The 23,987-nt window shown below is 46.4% G+C and overlaps 1 protein-coding gene across 10 annotated transcripts in view; it reads left to right on the plus strand.

The window, feature by feature from the left end:
• The window catches only part of RBFOX1 (RNA binding fox-1 homolog 1), a 1,240,357-nt gene that overhangs the window by 84,951 nt on the left and 1,131,419 nt on the right, over nt 1–23,987 (plus strand). The window lies entirely within an intron of this gene.

The following is a 23,987-nucleotide window of genomic DNA, read 5'->3' on the forward strand; positions in this document are numbered from 1 at the left end:
TATTAGGTGCTGTGGAACACAGGCAGGACAATGCTGCTGCAGTTGTTTTTCTTGGGGGCATCCTAGAGGCCCCAGGTTGGCCACTGTGTGAACAGACTGCTGGCCCTGATGAGCCTTGGTCTGATCCAGCATGGCCTTTCTTTGTGTTCTAATCAGGAAATACGTGGGAAATATAGCCCTGTTGTGTCTCCAGAGGGGAGTAAGAGCCAGATGTCCTGAGAGGAGCAGAAGGAACAGTGAGGGAAAAAGCATACTCTTCCAGAAGGTATTCAACACTTGGTAGGAGAAAGCCAAGAAGGCTGACCCCGAGGCACTTCCTGGTTCCTTTGGATCTGAGTCACGATGAACATGTATGTGAGATCAGGAATGGAATAAAAATGTGACAGGCAGAATGGCCAAAGGTCTTCCATATGAGGTTAATTAAATTCTGTAAGCTTAGCAAAAGACTATGCAGTGCCCTGGTGGGCACTGTCCCTCAATAAGGTGCATCCTAAACGAGAGACCCTCCTCATTTATTCACCTGATCCAGCCATGACCCTGGGAGGAAAAATTAGGGTTGCCAGGTCCCTCTTCGCCACTGGTGGGAGGTTTTTGGGGTGGAGCCTGAGGAGGGCGGGGTTTGGGGAGGGACTTCAGTGCCATAGAGTCCATTGGCCAAAGCGGCCATTTTCTCCAGGGGAACTGATCTCTTATCGGCTGGAAATCAGTTGTAATAGCAGGAGATCTCCAGCTAGTACCTGGGGGTTGGCAACCCTAACAATCCTTGATGCCACCTGACAAGTTCTCAGGCCTCCAGCTACTACCTGGAGGTTGGCAACCCTATCTCATCTCCAGATGCCAAAGTGGCCACAAAACAGGAGGAAATGCAACTCGCCAGGGTGGCACTTCAGATTGGGTGGCAAAGAGCGAAGGCTAGGCAAGCTGATCTGAGGCTCAGGACGCAGCTGTTGAAAAATGGTGTCTTCCCCCGTCGAACGCGTTCGCTATGATGTTCTCTCAGCACACCTTCCCTGAACCGACCGCTTCGGATATGCACCTGCTTAAAGAGACCGGGGAGGAAAAAGGGCTGTTCCCAGCCGACCCCCCATTTTCCCCCTGCCATCCTTAATAGCCTGCAAAGGCAACATGACTCAATTGCAGGACGTAAAAGCCAATTGGACGCATCGGCTTTTGCTAAGGGCAAATTCCACCTTTGCTACGGCTGAGGAGGTTTTCTAAACATTACAAAGGATTTGTCTTAGGACAATCATTCCAATGAGCATGACTAATGCCAGGTGGGGAAAAGACTGTTCGTTGGAGGGCATTTTTTTTTAATTGCGAAGGACGAGGGGCTAGTAGCCACATCTCACACAAAGCCAGTTCTTTTGATTTTTTTTTTCAGATTGAAAAAAAAAAAACACCTTTCCAGCATATGAGAGAAATATTATTTTGGTACTTCTTCTACTGCAGAAAACCATTTTAAAAAATTTTTTTTTTACAATCCTTACCTCATTCATTTTAACTATTCCTTGTGGTATGCCATCAACCTTATTGGCAATTTTGGCTTCAGCACAGATTTAAGGACTGAAATCTTATTACTTGGGTGAGAGCCCAATTGTACTCAGTGAAGCCTTTTTTTTGTAGTAGTAGCCATGGTTTGGATTCATGCCATCGTATTCCCTATTACTATGTATGGGTGTGAAAGCTGGACAATGAAGAAAGCTGACAGGAAGATAGTAGACTCCTTTGAAATGTGGTGTTGGAGGATACCGTGGACTGCCAAAAAAACAAAAAACAAAAACAAATCAGTGGGTTATAGATCAAATCAAGCCTGAACTGACCCTAAAAACTAAAATGACTAAACTGAGGCGATTGAATTTTGGTCATATTATGAGAAGAGTCACTAGAAAAGACAGTCATGCTAGGAAAAGTTGAGGGCAGCAGGAAAAGAGGAAGACCCAACAAGAGATGGATTGACTATAAAGGAAGCCACAGCCCTCAATTTGCAAGATCTGAGCAAGGCTGTCAAAGATAGGACATTTTGGAGGACGTTGATTCATAGGGTCGCCATGAGTCGGAAGCAACTTGATGGCATTTAACACACGCACATGCTTTGGATGACGCTATGGATTTAAGCCAAGCACTTCTGGATTATATTAAAAATGTTTGCCTCTGTCATATCCGTCAGAGGGCATGATCCAGCTAAAATTAGATGGAACCTAGGAAAGATACACGGTATGTCGTTCCATGGACAGACAAACAGAATCCTAGGCATACACTTTAAAAAAAAAAAATTCTGTGAACAAGCCATTTAAAGGAGGCACGCCGATTCAAACACATAAAGTTGATACCTGCGTCCTCCTGTTCAAAACGGGCCCATATAACCTCTTGTAGGTCAGGTGAAATAACTAACGCAATTATTCCGTTCATTCATGCGAGACCGAGTTCTTGTTCCAAATTAGAGGTGACTTCTTCTGCAAGACAGTTTGTCTTAATAGCTCATTTTTCACAAGGTGTCAAAGATTACTGTTTTATTATTTTTTTCTTTCTGTGTAATTAGAGGTTGGCGGGGTTTGCCGAGCTCCCTCTCGAGAACCGCTCCCGACGTCACACTTTCTGGCATCCGAAAAGTTTTTTTGATCAGGGTGTCTGTGTGTGCCGGGCTATAGAATCCTATTGTGCCCTGTATGAATTATGCCAATTAAAATAAATCTGTTATTCTGTACTGTTTACCGTTTGGCTTAATTTATTCCGATTTTGTATAATTTGTGTGTTCTGTGAATTATTCTGGACACACACACACCCTTTCCAAAAGTGGGGAGGGGCTGTGGCTTAGTGGTAGAGCATCTGCTTGGCATGCAGAACGTCCCAGGTTCAATCCCCAGCACCTCCAGTTAAAGGGACTAGGCAAGCAAGTGATGTGAAGGACCTCTGCCTGAGACCCTGGAGAGCCATGGAGAGGGGCTGTGGCTTAGTGGTAGAGCATCTGCTTGGCATGCAGAAGGTCCCAGGTTCAATCCCCAGCATCTCCAGTTAAAGGGACTAGGCAAGCAAGTGATGTGAAGGACCTCTGCCTGAGACCCTGAGAGAGCCGCTGCCGGTCTGAGTAGACAATACTGACGTTGATGGACCAAGGGTCTGATTCAGTATAAGGTAGCTTCATGTGTGTCTTAAGTAACAGTTGTAGGGATCACTGGGCACGAGTTTTCTGCAAGAACTGTGTAAAGAAAATGTTAGGAATATGTTGGGAAACATTTTATTATCTTCCGTTAAGTGTGAAATATGGTTAGGAAGGACAGATCATTGAGGGAGTCCCGAATGGAACAACAAAAAGCCTTCACCCACTGTTGGAAGAAGGCAACAGAAGGGCAGAGAGTTCCAGAGCTTTGGGGCCATGGCGGAGAAGGCCCTGTCCCAGGTTGCCATTATTTTAGTTTCTCTGTAATGAGACCCCCGAGGAGGCAAGGGAAAGGGACGATGCCAGGCAGTTCAGTTTTGTTGGTTTGCGCTGAGGATTGGAAGCATGGTGGATTCCTGCTGCCACCAGTGTGGCGTGGTGATTAGATGGTCGGACTAGGACTCGGGTGACCCCGGTTCAAATCCTGACTTGGTCCTAAAGCTCACTTGGGAAACCTCAGGCCAGTAACATTGTCCTGTCCTAACTCACCTCACAGGATAGTTGTGAGGATGGCATGAAGGGAGGGATAATCCCATCTGCCTCTCAAAACTCCTTGGAGGAAGGGTGAGATAAAAATGTGATGGGTTCGGTGTGGTTTTTAAGCCATTTTATGTGTTTCTGTTTTTGTTGTTGCTTTTGCAAATGTTTTGTAAGCTGCCTCGGACGCTTGCTTTTATAAGGAAAGGAGGGCTGTAAAGATTTAATAGAATCATAGAGTTGGAAGGGACCACCAGTGTAATCTAGTCCAACCCCCTGCACAATGCAGGAAATTCACAACTACCTCCCCCCCCCACACACACACCCAGTGACCCCTACTCCATGCCCAGAAGATGGCCAAGATGCTAACCCTCTCATCATCTGCCTAAGATCATAGAATCAGCATTGCTGACAGATGGCCATCTAGCCTCTGCTTAAAAACCTCCATGGAAGGAGAGCTCACCACCTCCCGAGGAAGCCTGTTCCACTGAGGAACCGTTTTGCTTCTTTAAAATATGAGTCCACAGGATGCAGATTTTTGCAGTGGTTAGCAAAGTCCAAAAAACGTGTCTTGTAATAAAGAGCGGAGTTCTTCTGCTGGAGTCTGCAGTTAATCAGAAAAGGCAGCCTGCCGGAATGCAAATCCGGCGGATCGTCTCAGTGTTACAATAATCTGCAACGTAGGCAGCGAGGCTCTGTGAACTCTCCCTGGATATGAGATGAGAAAAGGGGCAAGATTAAGGGAAATAACGGGATGGCTTTAGGACCAAGAGTTAATTCTGGTTCTTGACAACGTGGATTGGAGTCTGGGATGACATCCGCCGGTGCTGCCAGCACAACAAAGAGAACGGTTAAAATGTATTTAAAAATGGGATTGGTTGGTTTGACCTGCGGTCCCGCAATCACCGGGCATTAGAAACGGAGAGCTCCGACGCTTTCGAAGTGCAGTATTCAAACCCTGCCCAGGGCTTGGCCGTCGTGTTGAATATTTATATGCTTCTCTCAAGCAAGGAGGCAAAATTATACAGGAAATCGGCAAGGTGTGGACTTTTACTCAAGTGCAAGAATCTCTAATAAAGGGTTGGAATTTGATACCGGCTGTTACCTGCATTTGTAAGCACCTCTGCCAGCCTAATAATAATAATATTGAATCGCTTTTTAAAATCCTAGTATGTTCGAGGTGGCTGAGAGAGTCATGAAATGCCACAGATGTAACAACAGTAATGTAATTCCAGCAGGCAGCAGGATTTAAAAAAATTTTTTTTAAGGGGAAGGTCGGACTCGATCTTAGTTAAAACGTGTGTTTTTCTGCACTGAATCAAGGCCAGTGTTACAAGCTTCAAATCAGTCATTTCATTTCAGAAAGTGCCAGAAGTACAAAAAGCTACAGGCCGAATCCACAGTGGCTTTCTTTGATTAACTTTTTGTTAAACCTCCTGCAGGCAAGGAAGAAAATACAAACGCCAAGTGTTTTTCCCCACTTTTTATTCCTCTGAAGATAACATTTCAAACAATATCTTGGAGCCATTCCCCCCTCTGTACAGTAGAAGAAATTTAACAACACAGGGCTAGGGTATCTCCATGGGCCTGAGCCATTAGCCTGGCCTCCAATGTGTAGGGTTGCCAGGTCCCTCTTTGCCACTGGTGGGAGGTTTTTGGGGTGGAGCCTGAAGGGGGTGGGGTTTGGGGAGGGGCTTCAATGCCATAGAGCCCAATTGCCAAAGTGGCCATTTTCTCTATTGGCTGGAGGTCTCCAGGTAGTACCTGGAAGTTGTCAACCCTACCAATGTGGAATCAAGAAGATTGTTCAAAATGGATTATGATGGAACATAATTTCAAGATATTCCCTTATATTAGTCTAGTGTGTTAATTTGAAGACCTTCCCTAAGGTCAGGTAGGCGGTTCAGTTAGTTGAGAGTGCTTGCAAAAACCTGTTGGAGTTGCTCCTTAGATTAAAGCTGTTTGAACTCCTCCTCCTTCTGGCCTCTATTTTGGAAACCAGAAACATTACACAGAGCTCTTCACATGCTCCACCTAGTGATCGCAATGAGCCATCATTCTGGTCTTCAAACTTGGGTTGGATGAGTGGGTGCCAGTGGCGGAAGGGATGCTGAAAGCTGGCACTCTGTGTCAGATCATAACTGTTTATCATCCCATAAATCACCACCATTTGGCTAGCAATACATAAGATGTATTGGTCACGTTATGAGAAGACAAGAGTCACTGGAAAAGACAATCATGCTAGGAAAAGAGGAAGACCCAACAAGAGATGGATGGATGTGATAAAGGAAGCCACGGCCCTCAATTTGCAAGATCTGAGCAAGGGTGTCAAAGATAGGACATTTTGGAGGACATTGATTCATTGGGTCGCCATGAGTCAGAAGCGACTTGACGGCACTTACACACACACACAAAATGTAGACATCTCCCCACCCCCACAATCCTTCGTTCATTTTTCAATTTAGGCAGACATTAAGCTGCTCTGAGGTTTGCCATCTCAAGACAAAAATAAATAAATTTTGGCTGTCTTTGTTTGGCTTGTATGAAGGCTCTACCCATCTCTGATGCTTTAAGTCAATGTTAGGATCCCAACTTCCAGTAATAGGTGCTTGCTGGGTTGTTATTTAATTTGAAGAGGGACCATAAGTACTATTGATTATTTGGTAGATATAAAACAAACTTAAGCTCTCAACAATGGGCCCTTACCATCCATAAAAGGATGCATAATATATGATTTGGGATCTCCGAAATAAGTATAGAGAGACTCGGAGCATGAAGGAATGAGGAGGAGGAGGAGGAGAAGAAGAAGAAGAAAAAGAAGAACTGGTTTTTATATGCCGACTTTCTCTACCACTTAAGGGAGAATCAAACCAGATTATACAATTAAAAGCTGCTGAGAAATGCAAGATGCTGAGGTGGTTTTTCGTTTATAATGTCCCTCACCGGAGCTTTGAAGATCTCAGATTGAAAGACATCCTTTCCTGTTCACCAGATAGGAGATGAAAAGGAATCATTGCGCCTGCTGTTGAATTACAATTGACGTGTTCTGATGAGCTGGATTGCCAAGTGTTGGCCTGTAGGGAATTATTTTTCCAACCTCCCCTGGGGTTCAGAAAAGGAGATAAAAGGGTGTTCCCCCCTTTTTCTCTGTTAGTTCAAAGAAACTGGGAGAGGGAGGAGGATGATATCTTCAGAGGGAGTTGATAAGGAAGATGAGAAAGATTGTGATGATGACAGATTAAAGTGCTGCTAGGTAGAAAATTCAAATGGGAGTGTGGGGAAGTGTGCCGCGGTTGAGTGACAGGTCTCTCCTTGGGTAGAAAAAGGCAAGATCTACTAGGGACGAATTTCAAAAGCTGGCCAGTTCAGCTCAAATACCCCCATCTCTGTTGAGTTTCTCCCTTGCGAGAAATGACCCCTGGGGAGTCTTTATTTTGCATGTTTCTCTTCCATTGTACCATTTCCCCCCTCCATTTTAATGGGTGCCACATGCCGCTGTCATTCAACATGGCTTGAGAAAATTGGAAATCCCTAGATATTACAGTCACCTTGCCTGACTCAGGGGACCAGAGATCTCTCTGGTGCATTACAAGTTACAAATCAGATCTCGGAGAGCTTTGAGCAGTAACGGTAAGCTCATAAAGCCATATTTTAACTTTCCATTCCTCCTCTGGGACAAAATCATTGAATAGAATCATAGAATCATAGAGTTGGAAGGGACCACCAGGGTCATCTAGTCCAACCCCCTGCACAGTGCAGGAATTTCACAACTACCTCCCCCACCCCACAGCCCCACTGACCAGAAGATGGCCAGATGCCCTCCCTCTCATCATCTGCCTAAGGTCATGGAATCAGCATTGCTGACAGATGGCCACCTAGCCTCTGCTTAAAAACCTCCATGGAAGGAGAGCTTACCACCTCCCGGGGAAGCCTGTTCTGCTGAGGAACCGCTCTAACTGTTAGAAAATTCTTCCTAATGTCTAGACGGAAACTCTTTTGATTTAATTTCAACCCGTTGGTTCTGGTCTGACCTTTTGGGGCAACAGAAAACAACTTGGTACCATCCTCTATATGACAGCCCCTCAAGTACTTGAAGATGGTTATTATATCTCAGCCTTCTCCTCTTCAGGCTAAACATACCCAGCTCCCTCAACCTTTCCTCATAGGACTTGGTCTCATGTCCACAGGTCAATCCCAGTCTTACCAGCAGAAAAGGTTTATTTTTCCGATGGCCGAGATATAGTGATTAGAGAGAAACTCAAATAACACTGAGCTGTGATTCAGGAAGCCATGGCTTCAGGTATCACCTCCGCCCTGAAACTGTGCTAGGTATTCTTAGGCAATCCGCTTTGCCTCGGCTCACTCACTCTGGCAGATAACAATACTGGTCTACCTTATAGGGTTGTTTTAAAGGCTGCAACAAAAGTATGAACGTACCTGAGAGCCAGCATGGTGTAGTGGTTAAGAGCGGTGGTTTGGAGCTGTGGAGTCTGATCTGGGGAACCGGGTTTGATTTCCCACTCCTCCACATGAGCGGTGGAGGCTAATCTGGTGAACTGGATTTGTTTCCCCACTCCTCTACATGAAGGTGACCTTGGGCTAGTCACAGCTCTCTTAGAGCTCTCTCAGCCCCACCGTCCTCACAGGGTGTTTGTTGTGGGGAGGGGAAGGGAAGGTGATTGTAAGCCGGTTTGAGTCTCCCTTAAGTGGTAGAGAAAGTCGGCATATAAAAACCAACTCTCCTTCTTCTTCTGATTTGTAGTCAAAGATTCGTCATGTAATAGCTGAATGAAGAATAATCATATCTGTTTGAGATCTTTGTGTAAACTGCCCTGAGCTCTAAGAAGGAAAACAGAGCAGAGTTGTTGCGAATCAATAAACCTCTTCTCATTCATTTATTAATACTGAATGGAACAGAATGCAACGTTTCCCTTTGTCAAATGTTATTTGTGAGGAGAGAGAGAGCGAGAGAGAGAGAGAGAGAGAGAGAGAGAGAGATGGTGGACCTGCCCATTTGCTTTCTCAGCTTTGTGGCTTGATTTCTTTAACATAAGAACATCCCTGCTGGATCAGACCAAGGTCCATCAAGTCCAGCAGTCTGGTCACACAGTGGCCAACCAGATGCCTCTAGGGAGCCCCCAAACAAGACAACTGCAGCAGCACCATCCTGCCTGTGTTCCACAGCACCTCGTATAATAGGCACGCTCCTCTGATCCTGGAGAGAACAGAATAGGTATGCATCATGACTAGTATCCATTTTTATTAGTAGCCATTAATACTTCTCTCCTCCATGAACATGTCCACTTCCCTCTTAAAGCCTTCCAAGTTGGCATCTTTTTTCTAGTGCAGTATAAAGACACATTCTGTTTTGAAGCTGCCATCTCCATGTGTATGAACCAATGAAATGGAAAGGAAGAACAGAGTAGTTGAGCAGCACTGGCCTTGCATGTAGAAGGTCCCAGGTTCAATCTCCAGTATCTCCAGTGAGAAGCTAGCAGATGCTGAGAGGAAGGGAAGGAGACTGTAAGCAGGTTTGATTCTCCTTAAAAGGTAGAGAAAATCAGCATATAAAAACCAACTCCTCCTCCTCCTCCTCCTCCTTCTTTATGGGGCAACCCCAGCAAAGGGCTTTCAAGGCAAAGGAAGAGCAGAGGTGATTTGCCATTACCTTCCTCTGCAGAGTCTTCTTTGGAGGTCTCCCATTCAAGTACTGACCCTGCGTAGCTTCCGAAATCAGATGAAATGGGCTATACCAAGCTGCCTTCCCTCCCCCTTTGCAATGCTGGGGGTGGAAAGTGCCATCAAGTCATCTTGCTGGCTTTGGGTGACCCCCGTAAGGTTTCCAAGGCGAGAGATGTTCAGAGGTTGTTGGCCATTGGCTGCCTCTGCGCAGCTACCTTAGACTTTCTTGGAGATCTCCCATCCCAGTACTTGGCTGACCCTGCTTAGCTTCTGAGATCTGATGAGATCTAGCTAGCCTGGGCCACCCAGGTCAGGGCATTCTGTTCTGATGATATTGTAAGCTTGAGCTCACAAAAGGAGGGGTTGTGGTAATGATCCCTTTGCAAGCCTGTGTCATTCCTTCCAGGAAAAGGGTGGCTGTTAAGATGGCTTTTGGGTAGGGCTGTCAATTCGGTTCGGTCCGAACTGAAAATCAACCGAATTTCCCCTGATTCGGTGATTTTCTGTTCGGACGGATCCGAACTCAAAACTGGCGGGCAACCGGGGGGGCCGAATTCAGCGAGTTCGGGAGTTCGCGAATAAATCCGGCAAATTTGGCCCCCCTTCAGGGGAGCCCGCTGAAAGGCGCGGGCTGCCCTTTAAACTGATCTGAGCCTCCCAGCTGGGAGGCGCAGGTCAGTTTAAAGGGCAGCCCGCACCTTTCAGCGGGCTCCGCTGGAGAGGCGCAGGCTGCCCTTTAAACTGACCTGCGCCTCCCAGCTGGGAGGCGCAGATCAGTTTAAAGGGCCAGCCCGCCCCCCTTCAGCGGGCTCCGCTGGAGAGGCTCGGGCTGTCCTTTAAACTGATCTGCGCCTCCCGGGAGGCGCAGATCAGTTTAAATGACAGCCCGAGCCTCTCCAGCGGAGCCCGCTGAAGGGGGGCGGGCTGCCCTTTAAACTGATCTGCGCCTCCCAGCTGGGAGGCGCAGATCAGTTTAAAGGGCCCCTGCGCGCCTTCAGGGAATCCCTCTGAAGGCGCGCTGGGGCCGAATTTTCCCCCGAACTCCGGATCCCCCCGAATTACCGGGGATCCGAAGCGGGGGAGTTCGGACTTCGGCACGTACCAAACCCACAAGGGTCAAATTCGGCTGAATCCGAACTGTACCGATTTTTTTTTTTTGACAGCCCTACTTTTGGGGTCTCCTGCATTGAGCAGGGGGTGGACTAGACAGTATGTGGGGTCCTTTCCACTCCTATTATTCCATATTGCATTTCTTTTTTATATTCAGTTTTGTCTTCGAAATGGCTTTAGTTCTTCATTTTTCACTTGGTTTTGCAGATTGGTTTGTGTGCGAGCTGCGTGACTTTTTATATATGCGACGCGCAGGGTGTTTATATATACAGCATACATCAACTATGCATAGTGCAAAGGTGATGTACTGACATGCAAGTAACGGTGAAAAATATGTGTGTTTGGTGCAAGGAGACAGAACAGTGTGAACATTAAGAATGGCAGGTTTGATTGAGGCGAAGGAGAGGAAAAATTGATACAGGGACTTAAGGGTCAACACTGCAGGGATGAGAACTAAAAAAAATCATCCTAACCTCAAAGTACATCTCTCTCCCCCACCCCCCATGGGAGCAAAGGTGACTCACATTTTGGAGAGGTGCAAAAGAAATTCTACTTCACCTGGTATGCAAGCTATGGTCCTCACCATCACTAGGGGGCATCGTTTCAAACGTACCAATGCTTCATTTGCAACCTGTCAGCATCTCGAGAGTTACTTTTTAAGCATTCCTCACAAAGGAAACTGTGCACAACGAGAAGAGTATCCGATAAAAAGTATAGGTTGCTCGCAGACGATTTGTGAGCTGGAATGACAAAGAAGGGAGCCGATTTCATTGAATGTATTATTCACTAGGGATGAGTCACTCGTTTTTAGCAGTTTTGGATTAAAAAAAAAAATCTCACTGGATCTCATTTAAACAATGAAGTCGCTTCTTAAAGTGATCTGTGGTGTCATAGGATGCACAAGCCGATCCTTCACAACGAAGCAGCCTTTAGAGTAAAAAGCTCTAGGAAATGTATGCTGATAGCAAATGAAATAATCCCTTGCTTCCGCTTAATAACCAGTCATGTTAAAGGGACCTTTAAATATGCATGTGTATGGATAAGCCAAGTATTCAGGGTGTGTACTTTGCAGATCAGAACTGAGCTATATGTCATAGGGAGGTGAATGGTTTGGAGCCAGGGTGGTGTAGTGGTTAAGAGCGGTGGTTTGGAGCGATGGACTCTAATCTGCAGAACTGGGTTTGATTCCCCACTCCTCCACATGAGCGGTGGAGGCTAATCTGGTGAACTGGGTTGGTTTCCCCACTGCTACACATGAAGCCAGCTGGGTGACCTTGGGCTAGTCACAGCTCTCTTAGAGCTCTCTCAGCCTCACCTACCTCACAGGGTGTCTGTTGTGGGGAAGGGAAGGTGATTGTGAGCTGGTTTGATTCTTCCTTAAGTGGTAGAGAAAGTCGGCATATAAAAACCAACTCTCCTCCTCCTCCTCCTCCTCCTCCTCCTCCTCCTCTTCTTCTTCTTCCTCTTCCTCTTCTTCTTCCTCTTCTTCAGTACCCTGATGTGGTGAAGAAATGGGTTGCAGGATCCAAAAAAGAACTTCTTGCCATTGTGCCAGAGTAGATCTCCTCCTTGGGGCAAGTAAAAGGTCATTCAGAACCTTAGAATCAAAAGAGAAACTCGGAAGGAAAAATTAGGAAGCATACCACGTTCACTCTTTTGTCTCCTGTTCTGAACTCACTGGTTGTAATGGAGCAAAACAAGTATTACTAGTGGAGCATAAGAGCTGGGAATCTCTGACACCAACCAGCTGAGCAGAATCTGTCTTTTCAAGAGCCAGGAGCTCAGGCAATCAATACATCTATCTTAAAACTTCTCTGTGACACTTGCCGTGAATCTGGCAAAAGAGAAATGGCTTATGGTGGTAAAGGGAGCTTAGTTTCCAAAACAAATGCGCCCCCTGCAGGTCAGTAGACCAAGGTACACTTTTCTTGTTTCGAGAAAGTGGTTCAGCACAGTAACAAGACAGCTCATGTACAAAGACTCCAAGTAATGCTTTATACATAGAATGTATTGCTATTTCTTTAAATGGCAATGTCAATGGCAGCTGAGGGAAGAGCAACAAAGATAATAGCTGTCAAATCACTTTCCAAATGGCGTGGCTTGGTGCTATATTGGAGCATTCAAGAACTTTCTTTTCATTTTGGAATTGTCATGTTGCACAAACAATCCTTTTCATTTGCAATAACGAAAGTGGTGTTTGCTCAGCGCAGAATGTCAGGAAATTTGAAATGGTGTTGCTGGGGGGGGGGGGGGAAACCACCCAATAGTGAAGATGCTGGTGGTTTTGTGCTAAAAAACTTACTGCCTTTTGCTTGTATCAGAGTTGGCTTAAACCTACTGAGCGCCTGGGTGCCGCTATACCAAGCGAGAACTAACACATGTGAAGAAGCTACCCACAAATTCAACATCTGAGAACTGTCGCATCACCAAAGATATAATGCTATTCAACTGAGTATGTTCACAAGTCACTTAGGGCTGTCATGTACAGGGAAATCAAGGTTTTGTGTGTGTGTGTGTGTTAAGTGCCGTCAAGTCACTTCCAAGTTCCGACTCATGGCGACCCTATGAATCAATGTCCTCCAAAATGTCCTATCTTTGACAGCCTTGCTCAGATCTTGCACATTGAGGGCTGCGGCTTCCTATTTTGAGTCAATCAATCTCTTGTTGGGTCTTCCTCTTTTTCTGCTCCCCTCAACAAGGGTTTATACGTATGTCTAAACCAGCCCTAAGTAGCATCCATGTGGGTCAGTTAAAACATGGTGGATATTGGAACTCTACTAGAACTACTGGTACTACTAGGCTACTAATTCCAGTCAGTGTTTTTGATGAAAATATGGAAAGCAGGGAAATGTAGTATCCAGCCAAGATTATGTTGCATTTGTTGATTTAGCTGTTAATTGGAATTTGCAGAGGTGAGCCTGATCTCTCTGTGAGGTCACCTTGGATACTGCGATGTTGTGCTACTGTGGATAGACTCTTTGCACTTTTCTCCACTTCTCCAGCAGCGACCAGCAGCCAGCACTTGAGAGCAACAGCAGAGTGCTGTTAGCAAAGGAACCTGCTGCCCGGAATTGTTTGCCCGTTCCGGCATTTGTATTCTGTCGGCTTCGTCCCCCCCTATTTCTATCTGTGAGCTAAACAGGAAAGCATTTGAAGGAGACAGGTGGGAGACAAGATGTCAAAACAAGGGAGGATAAAAAGAGCCCAAATGAGAAGAGAAGGCAAGGAGGGCGCGAAGGAAGTGGGAAAACATAGGCGAGGGGGGGGAGGAGAGTGGAGGAAAGTTTCGCCAAGGGTTGGTGGGTGCTGGCCAATTTTTGACAAAGGGGGGGCGTTGGGGCTTGAGGCCGCTTCAGAGCCCCACCCTTGTGCCTTTTGCCAGGGAAAGGAGCATTGCTGGTAGGTAGCCAGGAGGGAAAGTCAAATCCATAAGGGTGGGAGGCCCACCCATCTGTCCTCCCTCTCATCATCTGCTTAAGGTGACAGGATCAGCATTGCTGAAATATGGCCATCTAGCCTCTTCTTAAAAACCTCCAGGGAAGGAGAGCTTACCACCTCCCGAGGAAGCCTGCTCCACCGAGGAACCGCTCTAACTGTTAGAAAATTCTTCCTAATGTCTAGACGGAAACTCTTCTGATTTAATTTCAACCCGTTGGTTCTGGTCCGACCTTTTGGGGCAACAGGAAACAACTCAGCACCATCCTCTACATGACAGCCCTTCATTAAGTTTGCACTGGGTGCTTACTCGGCAGCTTTATCCCCTAGCCATGCTCCTGGGCCATTTACAATAGGCTGAGGTGCAAAAATTCAGGTGGCGTTTCTCTCACTCATCCTTGATCTGCATTCTGGGAGAAGCATCATCCCTTGGATTTCTGGCTGCCCCATGTAGCTTTGCAAGGTCAGGATGGGACCCCCATAAGAAGAGAAATTAGCACTGTGGTTGGGGCTGTGCATATGCCTTGATTTTGCCGAGATGCGGGAACAGCAGAATGTGGTACGGGGTGCAATCTGAAGCTTGTATTTTTTTTTAAAGCTAAGTTTCTAGCCGTTATGGAGACAGAGGTTAGCTTGTGTGGGCAATTTTGCAGAAGCTAGTCAGGTGGCTGAAGTAGAATTCCAGCAGGCATGTGTGTATGTGTGTGTCTTCAGTCTCTTGCACTGGTCTTTCCTCCTCTCAATTAGGGTTGCCAGGTGAGGCCTGGAGATCTCCTGGAATCTCAGCTGCTCTCCAGACTATAGAGATCAGTTCCCCTGGAGAAAATGACTGCTTTGAAGGGTGAACTCTACTGCACTATACCCTGCTGAGGTCCCTCCCCACTCTCCAAACCCCACCCTTTTCAGGCTCCACCCCCTCCCCAAATCTCCTGGAATTTACCAACTTAGAGTTGGCAACTTAGAGTAAGGATGTGTCACTGGCCACCAAGATTAGGTTAATTCATGCCATCGTATTCCCTATTACTATGTATGGGTGTGAAAGCTGGACATTGAAGAAAGCTGATAGGAAGAAAGTAGGTTCCTTTGAAATGTGGTGTTGGAGGAGAGGGTTACCGATACCGCGGACCACCAAAAAACCAAATCAGTGGGTTATAGATCAAATCAAGCTGGAACTGACCCTAGAGGCTAAAATGACTAAACTGAGGCTATCATATTTTTGTCACATTATGAGAAGACAAGAGTCACTGGAGAAGACAATCATGCAGGAAAAGAGGAAGACCCAACAAGAGATGGATTGACTCAATAAAGGAAGCCACAGCCCTCAACTTGCAAGATCTGAGCAAGGCTATCAAAGATAGGACATTTTGGAGGACTTTGATTCATAGGATCGCCATGAGTTGGAAGCGACTTGACGGCACTTAACACACAGAGTTGGCAAGTTGGCAACCCAACTCCCAAACCAGAACAAATATGTAATTAAAATAAAAGATGCCCGTTCGAGCTCTGTGTACGATTTATACCCATCACAGATTTCTACTTCTCTGTGCTTGTATCTGGATTGCTTAGGCCTAGTTTTTGAATTTCTTCTTTCATGCAAAGCCCTTATAGTGCCAAATGTTATGATAGATCTTTCCAGACTGTGTTACCAGCGAGCTCATTTGAAATGAGAAAAGGTGCAGGCGAGGGGTCCAACAGAAAACTAGTCATTTCCCTTCTTGATAGATTGCCGCTCTTGCAGACCAAGCGGCTCTTGGCTAATTTTCCAGCCAGCTCCTGCTTGTATAGATTTGTCTTTAAATCCAAGCGGATAATTGCTTCCCTCCCTGTGAAGAGCTATCACAATAGGAATGTGTAATTCCTTAAAACAGTCAATTAATAAGTGATTTAAAATGTCAAGGATGAGATGTCGAGGAGCTGTCTCCTTTAGCCAGGAGACTACGGGAGGCATCCAGTGGAGTCGGTAGGAAAGGGAACCGGGTGCCGTTTATTGACTGATTTGAATGGTTCCTCTCAGCCAAAGGTTCTCAAGGAACGATATAATAAAAGAGAGTGAGAATTTGGTTTAGCTGCAGAGAGAGAGAGGGGATTATTTAAAAGGTTGAAAATATATAGCAGCATATAAGATCCCGAAGAGTATGAAACAGGACAGCAATTTAAACCAAAAATGCACAAGGCCCACTTGGGGAGGGGGGAAGACAATAATGCTAGGAAAAGTTGAAGGTAGCAGGAAAAGTGGAAGTCCCAAAATGGGATGGATTGGCTCAATCAAGGAAGACATGGCCCTCAGTTTTCAAGACCATAGTAAGGCTGTTAACAGTTTGGAGGTCATTAATTCATAGGGTCACCATAAATCGAAAGTGACTTAAAGGCACCCAAAACACACACGCACACTGGCAGGAAAAATAACTAATAATTGAATTCCCAGGAAAATAAAAACCATTCTTATCTAGCACCTAAAATTTGGAAATGAAGGCACCATGAGAATACCAGCAAGTAGGAGGAATGTTCTTCAGACTCAGTGCCGCTGCAAAAAAGGCCCTGTCTCTTGTAGCTACCTACCTTGCCTAAGTGAACGGTGGAATGCATAACCGGGCCTCTAAAATGGATCACAATGCTTGGGCAGGGTCATATGAGAGGATCTGGTCCTTGAGGAGTCCCACTTCTAAGACCTGTCCGATGGCGACCCACCCAGTGATGGCTCTGAGCCAGATTGTCTGCCCAGAAGGTTCCTTGGTCCCTGAATCTCTCAGAAATAATGTAAGCTTGTGTGTATGGGGGACTCCCTGTTCTTCTCTGGTGAGGACGAAGTGTTACTGAACACTGTAATGGGCAGCCAGACCTTTTGGAGGGGGAATTTAGCAGTGACTCAAACCAGTTTGCTCCTCCGAGGGACTTGCTTGAAGAAATTAAAGGCGCCGTTTGAAGCCATTGAGCTGTGGCACTCTGCATAGATCCAAGCCAGAGTGCTACAAAGCCAGATAGTTCTTTAAATCTCAGAGCCCCTAGAACTGGCTTTTTGGGGGGGGGGTATAAGGACAGAACTGGCTCGAAATGTCATCAGGAACCCATCCTGTTGTTGGCGGGAGCTCTCCGGGGTACTGATCGTGACCAGTTACCTTTAGCCTGGCATCCAAGGCCAACTGCAGTCTGGGTTCCACCAAAACCATCTGCACAAACCTTACTGAGCACCCCAGGGGCTCTCAGCTCAGCTGAAACAGCATTATAAGGAACAAAGAGTTTCCAACAGAGAGCCAGTGTGGTGTAGTGGTTAAGAGTGGTGGTTTGGAGCGGTGGACTCTGATCTGGAGAACCGGGTTTGATTCCCCACTCCTCCACATGAGCGGCAGAGGCTAATCTGGTGAACTGGATTTGTTTCCCCGCTCCTACACACGAAGCCAGCTGGGTGACCTTGGGCTAGTCACAGCTCTCTCAGCCTCACCTACCTCACAGGGTGTCTGTTGTGGGGAGGGGAAGGGAAGGTGATTGTAAATCGGTTCGAGTCTCCCTTAAGTGGTAGAGAAAGTCGGCATATAAAAACCAACTCTTCTTCTTCTGCTCTGGAACCTGCACCCAAGCCCCTTACTCTCTGCAGTGCAGAGATGGTTTGCCAGAAGGGCTTGTTCTATGAAGCAATGGCCCAAAGGTAGTATTGCAGATTTTAGTTCAGAAGTCACCAGAGGGGTGCCTTAGGATTCCACCTGACCTTTTAAAGCCGGAGAGAGAGAGAGAGGGAGAGAAAGAGAGAGCTGGTTACAGGGTGCCAGTCACAATCCAGCCCTAGAACAGGTCCTAGAGACATGAATAGTTGATTGCAATTTATATACACAAGCTGCCGCGGAGAAATACTCATTCTTTGGGTGGGTGGGGGGGAAACAGCGGTTTGACCCACAACTTGTCTTTTAAACTTCTGCATAACAGGTAGGTTTTTTTTTTTTTTTTTAGGTCTGGAAATTTGCACAAACGGTAGTAGATTTTCACTGGCCCTGCTTCATAAACCCTCATTTTAAAACAAAACAAAACAGAAGAACTTTCCTGGAGGATACCTGTTATCAGCAGCCCTTAGGCAGAACACTATGGGGATGCATGCCAATTAAGCCTGCCAGCTTTAATTGATTAATTGGCGTGGCTAATAAACCAAAGCTTTAATTGGAGGTTAAAATCCTCTCCAATTAATTGGTACAATGTGGAGCGATTGCGGGACTTAGGAGCTGGCTGCAACACATACCTCACATTTGCATGCCAGATCCCCCATCCCCACTCCATGTTGTGAGGGCGAAGAAATGGATACACATTCTTCCTTCCAGGGGAAGGAAAGATCTCCCACAAATTTTGTCAGGGCTATGCTGGCTTTGTCTCTACGATGGGACCCCCTAGTAACTAGTAGTTGATGATGATGATAAAGTTTATGGTTGTGGCCAAAGGCCGTCACAATCTATCATACAAATCATTAAAATAACATTAAAATAACATTGAAATAACTTTAAAACAGTCTGACCCCCAAGAAGCTAGTAATTAAATATGTTAAATCCCCTGATTAAAAACAGCCTTTGCTCAGATTTTCTTGGCTGCTAAAGCAAAGAGTGATTGGCCTCTGATAGGAGAAAGAGCAGCTTCTCTGGATCTGGAGAAAGATTTAGGCCCTTTAGAAACACTCCGAGAAATCTAGATCTGGGCTCTGTGTAAAGAGGACAGAATAAGGTGTAACGGGTTAGGTCCTCTGGAGCGGCTCCACAAATACATAGGCGAGAGGCCCACGGGGTTCGGTGGTAACGTCCAGCTATCCAAGCCAATGGCATGGTTGGAAACCGGAGGGAGGTAAAAGCTGTTCCGAGGTTATGGAAGGGGATACTGACCAGGTATGAAGCTCTGACATGATCCCTTTTAAACTGTTTAAACCATGGTGAAAATTTGGACTGGGAGACTGATTGCCTGTCTGATGCAGCATCAAGTAACCGGTAATCAGTCTAACAGACCAACGGTGCTATCCTAAACAGAGTTACTTTTTAAGCCCACTGGCTTCAATGAGAAGGGTAAGTCTGTTTAGGATTTCATTGTAACTGCAGTTCAGAATACACAGTTACAGTGCTCCAAGCCCTTTGATTTCAGTGGGCTTAGACTGGAGTAACTCTGTATAGGATTGCACGGTAAGAGAATGAGCTGTGATACAGGAGGCACAGTTCAGTTCTCAGCAACGGAGTCAGTCGTCCATTTGAGGCAAGCCTCACTCCCTCCATTTGCAATGCAGGGATAATGGAAATGGCCCACCTTGCCCGGAAGTTATAGGAATTCCTGTGGCCACTTTATGTAAGGTGCTTTGAAGAGTAAGAATTTCATATGGACTTGAGTTCAAGCCCGAACTGTCCCTAGAAGCCCAAATGACTGAATTGAGGCTGAGGCTATCATTCTTTGGTCACATTATGAGAAGACAAGAGTCACTGGAAAAGAGAAGGATGCTAGGAAAAGTTGAAGGAAGCAGGAAAAGAGGAAGACCCATTGCGAGATGGATTGACTTCATCAAGGAAGCCACGGCCCTCAGTTTGCAAGACCCAAGCAAAGCTGTTAACCATAGGACTTTTGGGAGGACATTAATTTGTAGGATCACCATAAATTGGAAGTGACTTGACAGTACTTAAGATAGACATGGGCCATTTATGTGTGTGTTAAGTGCTGTCAAGTCGCTTCCGACTCATGGCGACCCTATGAATCAAAGTCATCCAGAATGTCCTATCTTTGACAGCCTTGCTCAGGTCTTGCAAACTGAGGGCTGTGGCTTCCTTTATTGAGTCAGTCCATCTCTTGTTGGGTCTTCCTCTTTTCCTGCTGCCCTCAACCTTTCCTGTCATGATTGTCTTCTCCAGTGACTCTTGTCTTCTCATAATGTGACCAAAATACGATAGCCTCAGTTTAGTCATTTGAGCTTCTAGGGTTAGTTCAGGCCATTTATGCAGGGTCAATTTTGATGCTAGCTCAAAGCTCTTTTTGAAAATGCGACCTTTAAAATGCTTATTCACGGTCCCGACGCAAAAGGAGAAATTCCACCCCCCCACTCGCCTGCTCCTTTGTTCCTGCTTGCATAGCCATTAGCATGTGCATAGCTAACCTGCCGCTGTTATTTTGCATGGTTCCTTCAGGGGGATTCAAAGTACTAATCAGAGATCTTAACAGAAAGGAAGGTGAACGAGTCTATGAGAACTGGATTTTGCCCCATACCGATGGGTCTTCAATGCCATACATTTTTGCTCTGGTGTGTTTCTGTACTAGGGAGTTACCTACATGTAGCCAAACTTGCTGAAAAAGAAAAAAACCACAGATGCTTTTTACTGTGAATGATAAGAGGTAGCTCCTCAGTTGTTTGTGGTAAAATGGTGGGTAATGACTGGAAAGAGAAGGCAAAGGGAATTGGAGAGAGTGCCGCTTTTCTCTGCAATCTCACAGGCCATTGGAGAGTCCCACTTACCCAGGATTAGACATCGCGATCCTTTAATGATGCGATTTGATGGTCTTTGGCATGCTATGTTCACGGTGTGCGTGTTTGCAAGGGTGGCAAGCTTATCTTTCCCAGCTGTTCTTGGGAGGGAATGTGGTGTTAGTGAAATGCTTATCTCTTGTGATTTTAGATCTTGTGGGCCTAGGATGGTTAAGTTGCTTTTCTAATACCAACCATGTTCTACGCATGACTATTTTTTGATGTCTTAGTGCTAGGGATGTTCATGGACTTCATGACCAGTCTGGTTTGATGAGCGCATTCAAGATTCTTTGGGGGTTTCTATGGTGTTGATTACCTATGCTAGGGCAACCAAGCGGGGGAGGCTATCTAACTTTTTAATGCCTTTTGATCCCAGTTTTCCTCCAAGCGGTTTCCATGGCTCTCCCTTCCCCCATCTGATCCTCTAAACAACCCTGCGAGGTAGGTTTGGCTGAGATTAGAGTGACTGCCCCCCAGTGAGATTTAATGCACAATGTAAATTTGAACCCAAAGGTGTTTGGATCCTAGGTCAGACACTCCAACTGCTATGAAGGGAGTGACTACAGGGCTAGAATAGAGGCCTTCTACTGAAGACCAACACAGCTACCCTCCTGAAATTGTCCAACTTCTACATCACTCTGGCTCACCACTCTCTGTACCCTTATCCTTGTCCTTCATTCTCTAATGCAGAGGTCCCCAGCCTTTTTGAGCCCGTGGGCACCTTTGGCATTCTGACATGGCATGGTGGGTGCAGCCACAAAATGGCTGCCTCAAAATGGCTGCCACAGGAGGTGGAGCCAGCCATGAAATGACTGCCATGCATGTCATGTTTCTGAGTATATGCCAATAAAGGTCAATCAATCAATTGATTGATTGATTGATTGACTGCCACACTTTACCTTCCATCACACAGTCAGAAGCCTTGCTGGGAAAAATAACCATCAGGCCCTGCCCACTTTCTAAAAACTCTTGGCAGGATCCAGAAAAAGTGTTGGAGGAGACCATGGCACCCATGGGCACCACGTTGGGGGTCCTTGCTCTGACGCATATAAACCAGACGGGCCTTGGTAATGCAGAAAAGAGGACACAGTAGGGTCGCCAGCCTCCAGGTGGTGGCTGGAGATCTCCCACTGTTGGACCTGATCTCCAGGCGACAGAGATCAGTTCACCTGGAGAAAATGTCTGCTCTGGCAGGTAGTCTCCATGGCATTATACCTTGCTGAACCCCGTCCCCAAACCTCGCCCTCCTCAGGCTCTACCCCCCAAATCTCCAGGTATTTCCCAACACGGAGCTGGCAACCCTAGGACACAGGTTCGTCATAGCTGGGTAGAGGGCTTTGCCGGGTGGAATGGTAGGCTTTGACTGGGGGTCCCACCGGGTCTTAATCTCTGAAAGGGAGAACGGAAGGCCATGCCTTAGCAGAAGGAATGTTGAACAGGTGGGAGGGCGGTGTCAGCGTCGGTCCGGGTTTGCATCTTTCTCAACGGCAGCCACAACCGTGGGGACTCCTGTCCTCACCCACCGCGGACAAGTAAATGTAATAAGAGCAGAATGTGAATGACAATCCCTATCTGGTGAGATTGATGGAGAGATTGGCCTGGCTCCCCTCGGAGACTCGGCTTACTGTTGATGCAGCAATAAGTTTGACTGATCTGCTCATTAAAGTTTAATATTTCCAAAACTTCTTTATCCTCCCCATCTGAGATCGCGCCTAATGTAAGATGTAACTACACTGGAGACTGATTAAAATCCTTCCCCTCGACTTTCTCCCCTGTCCCCTCCCACACTTTTGCTCTCTGGCTGAGATAGTATTTCTGCAGTGACTGCAAAAACCCAAAATTAATCACCGGCCTTTGTTAGTTGCCGTAAGGGGGGGTGGTTGGAATGGGGGGGGGGAGAGGAAATAGCAGAGGTGAAACGGGTCCACGCCGGGAGTTCAGAATTAGAGCTGTTCAAACCATCTCGTGGGATGAGTAGATGTTAAGGGCCTTTTTCCCAGAGCTGTCAAGATGAGGCAGCGATTTAAAAAAAAAAAATATGGCAAAAAATTTATGGGGGAGATCAAAGCCCATGGTGAGTTCGGCGGTTTTGTATACTTGCAAGACCACACTGTGAAGCTGCAGCTTTATGCAGAGAGATCAGAAAAGGGGAGAGGAGAGATTTACCTCTCCCAGTCGATACCCAAAGTGGCCTGAAGCCATCCTCATCTTGACCCGACTCAAGCCTTCAGACTGGAGGTTCTTCAACCTTCTCAAAGCATTGCTACTAGTTGGTTTTGGAAAGGTACCTGAAGATGGGGATGGGGCCCATTGCTAGGCTTCAACCAGCATGGTTAAAAGCGGTGGTTTGGAGCGGTGGAGTCTGATCTGGAGAACTGGGTTTGATTCCCCACTCCTCCACATGAGAGGCAGAGGCTGATCTGGTGAACTGCATTTGTTTCCCCGCTCCTCCACACGAAGCCAGCTGGGTGACCTTGGACAAGTTACAGTTCTATTAAGAGCTCTCTCAGCCCCACCTATCTCACAGGGTGTCTGCTGTGGAGAAGGGAAGGAAAGGTGATTGTAAGCCAGTTTGATTCTCCCTTAAGTGGTAGAGAAAGTCAGCATATAAAAACCAACTCTTCTTCTTCTTCCTCCTCCTCCTCTTCCTCTATCCTCCCCTTGTTCAACCAACCTGTCTCTTGGATCCTCGGTCCTTATCTTGTCCTCCTAATGAGCCTGCATCCCTCAGGTTTAAAATACTTTTTTTTTGCCCGTATATCTTCTCTCTCTCATTCATTCATCAACTGTCAATTATGAATGCCACATAATTTTTTTGTAAATAAAAGCACCCAAAATGATTTGTGAAAAACCGACAAGAACACAAGCTACGAGACTGACCCATGAGCTGGTTCAAATTCTGTCTTAGCCACAGCCTTAGACAAGAAGTCACTCTTCCTCAGTCTCCTACCTGTGGCTAGATTCAAGCCTAGTAACACCTTAGAGACCAACAAGATTTGGGGGGTAGAAGCTTTCGAGAGTCCTCTCGGAAAATCTTGTTGGACTCTAAGGTGCTACTGGACTCATATCTAGATTTTCTGCTGTAGACTTACACATCTACCCTCCTGGAACTATCTGTGGCTAACTCTCCACCTCGTCTCTGTGGCTAACAATCCTGGCTTGCCTTAAAGGGCTGTAGCGAAGAGGACCATGATAACAGGCGCAAAGCCCAATATTCACGACGCGCCACCAGGGTTCGAAAACTCTTTTTGCGCTCTCCGCTTTCCACCCTTGTGCATGTGCGAATAGGTTTTGAGTCAGTATCCTCCTGGAAGGGTGATAACCCAGCCCTGCATGAGAGCGATAGTGCTAATTTGAATGCTAGGTATGATGCCACTAATCCAGCCTGAGAAATCATACTGGCCTTTGTTATTGTTGTATGTAGGATTTCCACAAGGAATGCCGGCTGTCCTTTTGTTGACAGGCAATTGTGTTTGGAGAGATCCGTAGGCTTCTCCCCGGCTGGGCAGCAAAATGCTGCGCTTCAGGAGAAAAGCGCAATGGTTTGTTGGCAAAGCTTAAATGCAACACTCTTCAGCCCCTCCTCCTTTGCAAATTGAGGCCAGAATCCGGCTCTGTTGGATGCCTTATTTTTTAAACTCTGGTTAGAGGTCCATCTTG

The sequence above is a fragment of the Euleptes europaea genome, chromosome 21, assembly GCF_029931775.1.
Source record: "Euleptes europaea isolate rEulEur1 chromosome 21, rEulEur1.hap1, whole genome shotgun sequence".
NCBI classification, from domain to species: Eukaryota; Metazoa; Chordata; class Lepidosauria; order Squamata; family Sphaerodactylidae; genus Euleptes; species Euleptes europaea.